Raw genomic sequence first — 13,219 nt, forward strand, 5'->3', positions numbered from 1 at the left:
GCGGCGCCTCCGCTGGCAGGGCCGGCAGCCGGGTTCCCTGGGCCGGAGGGACCCTGGGCTGCTAATCGGGCGGCGCCCTGACCAAGGGACACCCTGGCTCCGGCTGCCACACGGCAGCACACCTGGCCAGGGAGACCACTTTGGGGCTGACTGGACATTGCCGCATAATCGTGGGCCCTTGGAAACCCCAGGGACCCAACCCTGGGGCTGCCGAGCGCGCCCTTGCCAGGGGACCCCTTGGCTGGCGGCGGCTGCCGCCCGCAGACACCCTGAACCCAGAGGTCAAGCGCCTCCTGGCAGCTGGCTGCCAGGGTTTCCTGGCCAGGGGGGACCCCGCTTGGGCTCGCCGGCGCCACCTGGAACCCGGCGCGCGAACGCAATAAAAAAAGAAAACCCGAGACAAACATCGGAATGGGAGATATGACTATATGGCCGGCCGCCCTGACACGGGGAAAAACCCCTGGGCTGCCGGCTCCTGTGCCGGCAGCCCAGAACTCCCTTCTCTGTCCTAGCAGCAGGGCGTGCTCAACCATTTAAAATTTGCCGGCGTTTTTTGGCGCCCCCCAATCTCGGCGCGCCTAGGAACCGCCAGTTGCACCACCTAATATGGTTGCACCAGCCCCTGACCCCAGTACCCCTGCCCCATGCCTAACTTCTCTCTAGTCCCTTTCCCCTAGTCCTCACCCTTATGGTCTGTTAAAAAGGGGGCATAACTCTGCTGAGTTCCTGTTCAAATGCCCTCTGCTGATGTATGTCACATTCAGGCTGATCTTTTCTTTTCCTTATTATTTCAGGTTGCTTCCAACCTATTTACCAACAGTGTCGCCTCCTTTCAGATGGCCCAAATACATACTCCCACTGCCATTCTGATGGGCAAATAGTTAAACTGCCAAATAGCTTTGGGATTAGGCTTCATTAAACACAGAAGCGAAGAGGACAACGAGCCCAGTTTCCCCAGGTTAACCAGTAAAAAAAAAGTTAAAGTAATCTCCAATAATGCCAAAGATAGACCTGTGCGTGCTCGCCAAACTCCTTATATACGGTAAACAGGAAAGGGATATCATGTACCTTAAAGTTCCCAAAGAGGATTCCTATAATTCAATCAGCCATTGCCTACTCCACACGCCCATCTTTCGCATAGTCTGTGAAAATGTCGCATGGTATTCATCGGCCCCTTCAAAGGGGTTAATAGCATAGAAAAACAACCCCTGGCTTGTACAAATTCATGTACCTCCCTGTCATGGAAGCTGTCAGTGCGTCGACTCTTGGCATTACCTGCTATAACCCATCCGCCCAATGTGTTCTTATGAATAGGGTCGAAAAGATCACATACTGTAGAATCCAAATAACCCTAAGAGATGTCTGTAAGTCTACATCACAAATGCTACAAATTTTGACATCTGTTTTGCCCCTGCAGGTGCACAGGACACCAGGCGGGCCCCCCTTTCCAGACCCACCCAGTGGTCGAGCTATCTGGGATGATCAATAAGTTTGTTTTGCTACATTCATTGTGTGAAGATATTTCGATGGGGTGGTTTTCATGTGGGGGGGTCCCGTCAGCCTCAGTCACCCCAGGCCAGGCTCTACCCAACCCATGGGGAGATGGATGTTAAAACGTGACACACCATGTCTATGAGGATGCCTTGTCCCCGAGTTGCATACGGCGTGTTGCTGATCTAGTTCGTTACTTCAGCGTGCATGGTCCTATACCAAATCCTGCTCTTACAAGCGCTGCCTACAAGTCCTCTCCTCTCGCTCAGCGCGGATTTAAATGACCTAAATATACTGCCCCCATCCCGCAAGTGCGGTCTTGCCTCTAAGCCGCAAGTGCTATACACGCGATGGCCACTTGGGTAGCCTCCATAAGGAGGTAAGCACGTAAGAGTACAAAATTACAACCCGAAGTCTTAACGATAAACCAAATCTTTTCCCCTCACACTACCCTATGCGAGAAGATATGGGTGGTCCAGCGCTGATACCAATCCCTTGCTGGAAGGGGCTCTGTAATAATGTGTCCCCTCGCCTGAGTCCTCCTGCCCCCAGGGAGGCGCAGTCCACAGACTAGGGAAAGACCTGTCTCTCCCAGATGCGTTATATGGAGGGCACCCAACCACGGACTCGCCATTTCTAGATGTGGAGCGATATTAGCGGATATTCCAAATCCCCATGGGGGCCAGGTGCGAACTCGTGGAATGGCAGTTCCTTCCTTCCAGACTTTAATGGAGTGTGCTCTCAACCCCCAATCTGGGATGAAGCCTGCGTCGTTTGATGCTTGGGAGAGGTATATTTTTCACTAATTAGGGAATTGGCCAATCAGAGGCGAAGGTGTGTGAGATCGAAGATGGCGGCCGCTTCTTCAAAGACTTATGGGTAGTATATTCTTTGCTCTTTGACGGTGCAGATGATTGAACATTAAGAGACCCTATAGTCAGTTGGCAAATCTACTTTTATTTTTCCTCCATGTAAAATGGCACTGAAGGAAATACTTTTCATGCACTTTGGTCTAGAAACTTTACTAGGAGCAGGCTTCCAGATCCGTCTCTCTGATCCGGTGGCAATTGAGAGCAGCCGTGCTTTGCGCACATTCTGCTCTCATGCTTCTATAATCCTTAGCCAAACTTTGGATTATAACATGCGATCTCTATATTCACTCAGCACAGTTTCCTCCTTAGCTGGTGCGTAGCCGCATTTTGTTGGTTATTGTATGCTCCCCACTCATGTGGCTATCCTTGGTGTGGAGGTGTGATTGGATTGGTTTAGACATGCAAACAGCGACTATAACGCGCTGAGGCCCATTACGCCAGTTGAGTTTAACCCAAGCCAACCAACTAGGGCTAGGGAGAAAATGCCCCTCGAACATCGTCTCTTCATAGACGTCGACGCCCTGCATGGCCGCCCTGGCAAGATAAGAGAGGGACGCAGTGAACAGGCTATAGCTATCATCCATGACTTACTAGGCTTTCCCATCTGCCTTTATCCTGGTGAGTGCTGCAAGGTCAGGTATGGGGGGTCCAAGACATAGGGAGTGATTATTTCTTTAAATAGTCGAGGTAGGAATGGTATGCACGACCAGACCTGGGTCAGGGCACCACCGCGGCAGCCGGCAGCCCAGGGTGTCCCCTGGGTCAGGGCGCCGCCAGAGGGGGCGGCAGGCAGCTCCCATGGAGCTGCCGCAGTGGTGCTTGCGGGCGGTCCGCTGGTCCGTGGCTCCAATGGAGCTGCCGCAGTCGTGCCTGCGGATGGTCAGCTGCTCGCGCGGCTCCAGTGGACCGACCACAGGCACACTGGACACTCCGCAGGCACCACTGTGGCAGCTCCACCGGAGCCACGGGATCAGCGCGGGGGGCGGCAAAATTGCCGTCCGCCTAGGGCGCTCAAAACCCTAGCGCCGGTCCTGCTTGGGGTGAGGGGAAGAGGCAGTGTGGGATCAGGGCCTTGAGGGAAGGGGCAGGGCAAGGGTGGGCCCTAAAGGAGAAGGGGCAGGGCGAGGGCACCTCTGACCCCCCCCACACACTTTTAGGGACCTTCTGTCATTCCTGCATACTAGGATACAATCCAGACTAAAGAGCAGCTGTGTCACCTCTGCCCTGCAGCCTTGGGTGCCTTACAATGCCTGGCTGAAGTGACTTCCATCTGAGCTGCTCACAAACAGCCTTCCAGCATGCAAGCCATGAGTCTGTGTAACTGCAGCCTCGTAGCTTCACTTGGATTACACTCTGGTTCTCATCAGCTTTGTTTATACTGCAGGATGACCCCAACACACACCCAGTCTTAGATTTCCCCCCAGTAATATATGTCCTGTACTGCCCAGCCCTCTCCCGGACAATACAAGTTGTATTAAGTCTATTATTTCTTTAAAAGAATAATGTGACATCTGATTATTTCAAAGAGTTATTCAGATACGAAACACACTGGATTAGATAAAACAGTAAACAAGTTTATTAACTACAAAGAGATTTTAAGTGAGTACAAGTAATGTGGCATAAAAGTCAGAAATGGTTACAAGAAAAATAAAAGATAAAACACATCTGGTGCCTAACTTAATAAACTATGTTAAATTCAAAGCAAAATTCTTACCCCGTGCTTTCAGCAGTCTTACTGACCAAACTTCTTAGCTCAGGGCCTCTCCTCCAGTCCAATGGCTGCTTCCTTTGTCCCTTCAGGTGTAGTGAATTGAAGGTGTGGGGGGATCTTCCCCTTCTTTTTATAGTCCTGTCCCCCCTTTGACAAGCATTTCCAGCTGGGAGAAAAGTGACTGGCAATCTGGTTGGAAGGGCACTCCATGTTGTTTCTTTGCTAAGATGTACGGTTTTTTTGCCCCTGGCCCCTTATCTGCCAAAGAATGGCCACTTAGCAGGTAATGGTCCATCCGTCTTGTTTACACTTGGCTGAGGTGTCAGATTACCTGTTGTCTCTGAGGAACTGGTTTGGCCACTCCCCCGACTTCTCTGGAAACCATGCTTTTAGTCACAATCTCAGCTTATGTTTATAACTTCACATATAACACTGCTACTTGCATTTTGCCATTATGTTATAGGTCAGCAAATTACAAGTTTTTAAATGATACCTCACAAGACATGCCTTGAACAAAATTTCAATAGTATGTAGGGTGTGAACACAAGGATATATTCTGTCATATGCAGCTATCATCTCAGTGTATTTTGCACAATATTTATGAGAGAAGGGGAGATGGACTTAATGATGGGTGGGAGGCTGAGGTGCAGAGACTTGTTCAGCAGTTTGAGGAGCCAGCAGGCATCTACTAGAAAATGGAAACAGCCACAGCAGTAATTTCAGGGCTGCTCTGGCTCTGACTTTGAGTCTCATACCTGAAAATGTGCTCCTGTACATCCAACTGTTCTCCCAGGGAGGGGATGGTGGATGGATTGTGAGTAGTGTGGTCTTTGATGAGTGGTAGAAGTGGCATGTCATGGCTTTCCTTATTTTAGCTTCTGAGAGTGTCTTGATAACTTTGTAAAAGCCTGTGACCTATGCAAAATGTATGGATATTCTGTGCAGACTGCATTGACAGCTTTTTATAAATTCATTTTCAAGTGTTTATATTATTAAACAATAATGTAATGACTAAAAATAAACATTTGATTACATCGATAACGAAACAGCTTTAAAGTGACAGTTCAATGGATGACAGACCACAACAATGCGGCGACTCCAAGTCACAGACAAGCATATGCCTTGCCTTTGCCTCTTCTTGTTCTTGGGCCTTCTGGTGTTGAGTGGTGGGACTCAAACTTAGCAGGGGCATTGGATAGCTCAAAAGAACTGGGCTTCCAGGTGCAATTGTTCTCACTGCCCTCAGCTTCAGTCTGAGAAGAAAATGGCCTCTGGGAGCACAGCTGCAGGGGTACAGCAGGGAGCAGATGCTGATGTTCCCAGTACCCTGTACTGTCAGGGGCTGCAGAACATGGCTCGGTCCTGGTTTAGGGCACAGGATTATCTGTGGGCCCAGTAGCAGCATGCTCAGCAGTAGAGCATTCTGCTTCTATATTGCCTCCAGGAGTTGCCTCTGCATATCCCTGTCTTTCTCCACAATGTCTTTTGCAATTGTAGTGTTGTCTCTGGAGAGCTCCATTTCTTTTTCCCTCTCCAACCTCAGATACAACCTCCACCTCTCCATTGTCTTTGGAGTTGTATGGGAGGCTGCAATGAGGTCTGCAAACATGTTATCCTGAGTTTTCTGTTTCTTCCCCCTCAGGTTAACCAGCTGCTTAGCCTTTGATAGAGGCCCTGTCCTTGAGGGTCTGGCTGCTGCAGGTGACATGGCTGGGGGACTGGGAGGAAAAAAAAACAAAAACAGTTATTGTTCATATTCCAGAGAGGTTATGATAGCACTTACTTGTATTTCTGATTTCTCCTCCATGAGATTCATCTTGGGGGAACCCCACAGATGGTCTGTACATGAGGAGGGCTAGATTGGGAATTTTGTCTGTGCAGTTCATGCTGTTTAGGGTTGCCATTGTGCTTTGGAGGCTGGGGATGCTGGGAATTATATTCCCAATTTGGCTCTGCAGTTTTGCTGTGCCTTGGAAGTGCTTATAGAGAGTGTTGGAGGTGTTAGCAGGGGACAGCGGGGGGGCAAGCTAAATAGTAATCCCTTCTACCTCCCCTTAGGCTGCCCTTAGTAACATTACACTGAGGCAGGTGACTAGAATGCATAGAATGTCTTTATTCAAAGAGGCAAAGGGTAGTGAGATACACTGAAGTTATTCACCAAGACGGTCCCATAGAAGTACTGTAGGAGTGGAAGGGAATTGTGAGCTATATTGGGTGTGGGGGGAATGACTATGCAGTTATCTCATATAATGGCTGGAACAAAAATCTAGCAATTTCTCAGCCTCAGGTACGTCTACACTACAAGCACTACAGCGGCACAAGTTCAGCGCTGTAGTGTAGACCAGTGGTTCTCAACCAGGGGTCTGGGGCCCTCCAGTGGGCCAAAAGCAAGTTTCAGTGGGGCTGCCAAGCAGGGCCGGCATTAAACTTGCTGGATCCCAGAGCAGAAAGCCAAAGCCCCACTGCATAGGGTTGAAGCACAGGGCCTGATGCCCTGGCACACAGTGCTGAAGCTGAAGCCTGAGCAACTTAGCTTTGTGGGATCCCCTGTGGCATGGGGACCAGGCTGTTGCCCTGCTTGCTACTCCCTAATGCTAGTACTGGTTTTTATATGGAGAAAAATAGTTGTTGTAGCACAGATGGGCCATGAAATTTTTATAGCATGTTGCGGGGGCCTTAGAAAGAAAAAGGTTGAGAAACCCCTGGTGTAGATGCTTACTACAGCTATAGAAGGGTTTTTCTGTCACTCTGGTATACCCACCCTCCTAAGGGGTGGTAGCTAGGTTGATGGAAGAATTTTTCTGTTAGCCTAGTTGCATCTGCGGTGTGCGTTAGGTTAGTCTAACTATATCACACAGGCCATAAAATTTCTCACAACCTTGAACATTGTAGCTGGGTCAACCTAAGTTTTAGATGTAGCCCATGCCTTCAATTCTGCTTTATCTCCCCTGCCGACATGGTGAAAATGCAGAGAAAAATATAGAGTTCTGCATGGATTGTTTGAAGCATTCGTGGTTCACAGTTTCTCTGTGTTTAAGTCTGTGTAAAGCCATTACGAGCTTTGCTATACTTAAGGTAAATTTCTTGTCTTGTAGAAATACATGTTACAGGTCATTTATACCTCAGCAAAAAGCTGTAGTATTAATATCGTATGGGCATGTGATGCCCATGCCTACCTTATATAAACTGAAAATACTTACTACATTTCTTTTCCTGTAAACATTGTCTCAATAAACAGTTTAATTTTGCACAATTGAATGTTTTCATTATTCAGATATGCTGTGGGAGGGGAGGTAGATATCGTAACTGCACCATTCTGCCAGACAATTTTTAGCTGACAAATTAAATTGGGGTTTCATGAGGCAGGACAGATGCGGGGAGGGGAAAAGAAAATAGATAGATGGGTGTGGTGGTATGTGTAGTGGTGTGGGCTTGAAAACAGTCACTGGCTGGGCCTTTAATATGACACCAAAGCAGTTTGCCCAGCCATACCATCATATGAAAACCTATATAGGGGAAGGTCAAATAGACAGTGTAGGCCAAGGTAGGGAGATAGGAGCTGGAGATTCCAAAAGGCTCCCACCTTGGATCTGCCAAAAATGGCGGAGGCCATAGGGTACCCAGAAGAGAAGCTAGCAAGGCAGTATAGCATAATAATAGATAGTAAAGATAGATATTTACATGTTGAGGTTCCTTCCATAGGATCTGCCTCCTCAGTCCTAGCCTGGTTTCTGACTAGGAATTGGACTCACTTCTACACAGCCGCCATCAGGGTCCTGAGTCTCAAAGTGATCCTGGCTTTCCCTGGACAGTTCTTTCACTGACCTCCTTGTGTTCCTCCTCTGATGCCTCTTGCTGATCGTTTTTTGGGATGGGCATAGGGGGGAAGCAGGGTCAACAGCCTCCTTGGGTTCAGTAGTAGTACAATTGCTTAAAATCCTGTCCAGGTCCTCAAAAAGAGAAAAATGGACAGGTTACAGTCCACTACCAAACCTTTTTTGTTTGTAATCCTTGGTTTAAAAGTAAGTCCTCCAGAATGTTTGCTCTTTATCTGGCACTGGTCAGAGTCCTGACTGAAGCCCCTCGCAGACCTCTGACTAGCAATGTCCACAAATAGATCTTTAGTCCAGTGGCTGACCTCAACAGCTTGCTGCACCTGCACATCTCCCCAGATGGCGAGGAGATCTAGGGTCTCAACATGGCTCCAAGCAGCTGCTAGCTGTATGTTGTAAGGCTCCTGGAGTAATATAGCAATTCGGACATATTCCAAGCCAGAAACAAATGGGCAAATTCTAGCCTCATGCCGGTTTTTAAACAGGAAGGTGATATTGGTCAACTTGACCTCAATGCAGTGGAGGGCAAAGGTAAACAGATAGGTCAGTAATGAACACCTACCAAGCAGTGTGGGATAGCAGATGGAGGACTAAAGTAGCGTGCACCAGCATTGAATGCACACTAACAGTAGACCAGATTAACTCCATTTGCATCAAACTTAATACACTTGGAAAGAGGATTCCCAAGTTCACAATAGATGCGAAGTTAGTGCACTGTAATGAACTGTGTCGGGTGTTTGCAGGCATTTGCCACACTGGACTAAAATCCCCAGGTAGCCATACCCACAGTGAATTAGCCAGGTGACTTGCCAGCAGAGGAAGGCAGGGACATAGGGGTTGTTTTTTGGCTCTTAATTTCAAGATACTCTACATGGAAGAACCCTCAATGAGAGGAAAATGGCACATTGCCAACACCATTACTAATTCTTCTTCTGCCTCCTTGTGTGGGTCCTCTGGCCAAACAAGCATCTTGACCCTAGAGGCTTCTAGCCAGGTCCTGGTCTTGACTTGCTAGGAATGCAGCCTGTATGTCCCTGCTGAAGAAAGACAGGTAAGGGGAACCATCTGTTGCGAGAGGTGTCTGTTGGGGGAGTCCCCTAGAAAGCAGGTAAGACCTGTAGAAGGAGGTAGCTTGTCTGCATAGTTTCTGAAAGCCAAGAACTTTGATGGGATGCACATAGAGATGTCCAGAATGGATGCTAGCTAGCTAGAAAAGACTATAGCAAAACCAAAGGAGGCATGAGAACCAGCTGCTCTGCGGGCAGAAGACTGGCTGCTGGTCACCTTGGGTAGTAGACAGTGCTCGATCCCATACCCAGGTCAAGAACTGGTACACTGTACTGACAACAAAAGGAGAGGAACAGACCCCAATGGCTGAGGAAGAGGAGTCATCTGCCCTCAAGGCTGGGAGGCTAACAGCCACCACATCCAAGAGGAGGAAACGTAGGTGGTCAGGGACTCCCATCTGAGGGGGGTAGAGGCATGCGTCTGCTAACCTGATATGTCCCAGGAGAAGTGCAGCCTGCCTGGAACCCACATTTGAGATGTCACAGAAAGGTTGTCAAGACTCATCCATCCCTCTGACCACCACCTCATGCTGCTCATCCACGTGGGCACCAATGATATTGCCAGAGATAATCTTGAGCAGATCAGCAGTGATTATATGGTCCTGGGAGTGAGGATGAAGCAGTCAGGGACACAAGTGGTGTTCTTGTCCACCCTGTCCTTTGAGGGTAAGGGCCCAGGCAGGGACATGTGCATCCTGGAGATGAATGTATGCCTGCGCAGATTGTGTCAATGAGAGGACTTTGGCTTCCTTGACCATAGGATTCTGTTCTGGGAAGGAGGATTGCTGGGAAGAGATGGGTCCACCTGACCAAGGAGGGGAAGAGCATCTTCACACACTGACTCACCAACCTAGTAAAGAAAGCTTTAAACTAGGCTCAAAGAGGGCAGGCAACAAAAGCCTACGTGTAGGAATAAAAAAAAAGTGACTAAGAGTGCTAGATGTTAGGAGGAAATACAATAAGATCACAGGAGCAACAAGAGAGAAAACAGTGGGGGAATCTGCTCAACATCTGATGTCTATAAACAAATGCAACAAGTATTAGTACATAAGTTAAGTTATTACTTAACTGGCATCACAGAGACTTGGTGAGATAAATCTTATTACTGTAATATTGGTATAGATGACCATAGCATGGGCAATGGGTAGAAAAGGCTTGAAGAGGCTAGGCCTCCCCAAACGGGGCAAGAAATGCTGGATGCAGCACACCTCCAAAGCCCCACTGTTTTTGGAGCACCATCGCCATAAGTCCGCACCAACGCCCCATTTGCACTCTGCTCCGAAGCCCCACTTACACTTGGCCTCTTCCCCGTGCCACCCCCCGCAAGCTCTGCCCTTGCTCCGCCTCTTCATGCCCCTGCTCCACCTCTTTCCACAAGGCCATCCCTCACCTGCCGCTTAGAGAGGAGGGAGAGGAGAGGTAGGGTTGCCAACATTTTAACTGCACAAAACTGAACACCCTGTGGTCCCCCCGCCTAGGACCCAGACTTGCTGGTTGCTTATGGGGCACAGCGTAATGCCAGAACAGGTAGGAACTAGCATGCCTTAGCCTGGAAGCACCGCCAGGCTTTTAATGGCGCGGTCAATGGTGTTGACCGGAGCCGCCAGGGTCCCCTTTCAACTGGGTGTTCTGGTAAAAAACCAGGGCACCTGGTCTCCTTACGGAGAGGAGTGGGCAGAGGGGCCTCAGGGGAGGGGAGAGAGGAATGAGCGGTGGGTGGGTGAGGGCCTCTGGGAAAGAGGTACAATGGGGGTGGGGTGGGATACAGGGCCACAGTCTGGTGCACCCCCACTTCTATGGAGCTTCTGGTGCTTGCACCCTGACTCCCTAGAAACAAGAATCACGTGCCACCTATGGACCATAGCTTCTTCAGGAAGGACAGGCGGGTGCAGGGAGGAGGAGGTGTTGCATGGCTAAAAAGCAGAGTAAAAAAGAGATGGTAAAAGACAAAAATGCCTTTAGTAATAGGAAAACTGAGGAAAACAGAGAGGAACAAACTGACAAGTCAAGTACTTTTTTGGCCTGCCTAATGATATTTGAAGAGTAGCAAGCAAAAGACACAAAAAATAGAAAAAAAAATTAAAGTACGTCAGAAGCAGGAATCCTTCCAAACAATCAGTAGGGCCATTGAACAATCAGGATGCTAAAGCAGCATTCAAAGAAGCAAAGGCCACTGCAGAGAAGCTAAATGAATTTTTTTGCAGCTATCTTCACTGCAGAGGATATCAGAGAGATTCCTACACCTGAGCCATTCTTTTTAGATGACAGATCTGATAAACTGTCCCAGATGGAGGTTTTAATGAAGGAGGTTTTGGAACGAATTGATATATTAAATAGTAAGAAATCACCAGGACCCATTCATCCGAGAGTTCTGAAGGAACTCAAATATGAAATTGAAGAACCGCTAACTGTGGTATGTAACCTATTGCTTAAATCAGCCTCTGTACTAGATGACTGGTGGGTAGCTAACATGACACTGATTTTTAGTAAGGGCTCCAGAGGCAATTCTGGCAATTAAAGGCTGGTAAGCCTGAAGTTAAGACTAGGCAAATTGGTTAAAACTATAAGAAGGAATAAAATTATCAAAAACATAGATGAATATATGTTAGGTAAAAGCCAACATAGCTTTTGTAAAGGGAAATCACACTTCACCGGTCTATTAGATTTCTTTGAGGGTGTCAACAAATGTGGACAAGGTTGATCCAGTGGATACAGTGTACTTGGATTTTCAGAAAGCCTTTGACAAGGTCCCTCACCAAAGGCTCTTAAGCAAAGTAGGCAATCATAGGAAGATCCTTTCGTGGACCAGTAACAGGTAAAAAAAAAAAAAATAGGAAACAAAAGGAGAAATATAAAATGGTAATTTTTCACAGTAGAGCAGTAAGCAGCAGAGTCCCCCAAGAATCTGTGCTGGGGCCCATGCTTTTCAACATATTAGTAAGTGATCAGGAAAAGGAGGTATAAGAGTGAGGTGACGAAGTTTGCATATGATACTAAATTACTCAAGATAGCTACATCCAAAGCAAACTGTGAAGAGTTACAAAGGGATCTGACAAAACTGTGTGACTGGGCAACACAATGGAAGATGAAATTCAATATTGATAGGTGCAAAATAATGTACATTGGAAAAGATAATCCCCAGTTATACATACAAAAAGATTGGTTCTAAATTAGCCACTACCACTCAAGAAAGATCTTGGAGTCATTGTGCATGGTTCTCCAAAAACGTATGCTCAATGTGCACTGGTAGTCAAAAAGCTAACAGAATGTTAGGAACCCTTAAGAAAGGGATGGATCAGTGATTCTCAAACTGAGTGTTGGGATCCCAAAGTGGGTTGCGAACCCATTTTAATGGGGTCACCAGGGCCAGCATTAGACTTGCTGGTACACAGGGCTGAAGCTGATGCCCAAACTCCACCCCCACCCAGGGTGGCGGGGCTCAGGCTGCAGCCCCCTCCACCTGAGGCTCCGTTTTCACCCTCCTCTCAGGGTCACTTAGTAACTTTGTTGTCAGGAGGGGGTTGCAGTGCAATGAAGTTTGAGAACCCCAGGGATAGACAATAAGGCAGAAAATATGTCATTATGTAAACTCACGGGACTCCCACACCTGGAATACCATGTGCAGTTCTGGTCACCCCATCTCAAAAAAGGTATTAGAATTAGAAGAGGTAGAGAGAAGGGCAACAGAGATGATTGAGTTATGGAACAACGTCCATATGAGGAGAGGTTAAAAAGAATGTAACAGTTCAGCTTAGAAAAGAGATGACTAAGGGGGCTTTCATCATCTCTTGGTGTGGTCTTTTGAGGGGTCTCAGTTTCTCTTGACTGACCATCCTTAGTTTGGTCTCAGTTCCTGGACCCTCAACTCCAATTAAGCCTATCAGCTGGTACACTTTTGGGTTTGCAGTCTCTTTCAGCCTCCTGGCAGTTTTCTTAGAGGAAGCCTGTTGCAGGCCTGTTACTCCTTTGATATCTCAGGTCTTTTAACCTCCCTTTCCATATCTGTACTCTCATCTTTATAGCAGGTCTTGTTTTCTCTCTTCGTTGCAGCTGTGGGTGAACTGATTGGCAGTTCTGGCCACTGTTTGGGAGTGTGATCAAGCTGCTTGCTTGTAAACAGAAGACACTCTGTGAGGGAATGCACTCTTGCATTCACACCCTACACTCTACTGTAATAATCTTTGTACAAAATATGCCTTGAAAAGTATCACTTGAAAACTAATAACTCCCTAGTCAATAATATCA

Source organism: Chelonoidis abingdonii, chromosome 5, assembly GCF_003597395.2.
Source record: "Chelonoidis abingdonii isolate Lonesome George chromosome 5, CheloAbing_2.0, whole genome shotgun sequence".
Classification (NCBI taxonomy): Eukaryota; Metazoa; Chordata; order Testudines; family Testudinidae; genus Chelonoidis; species Chelonoidis abingdonii.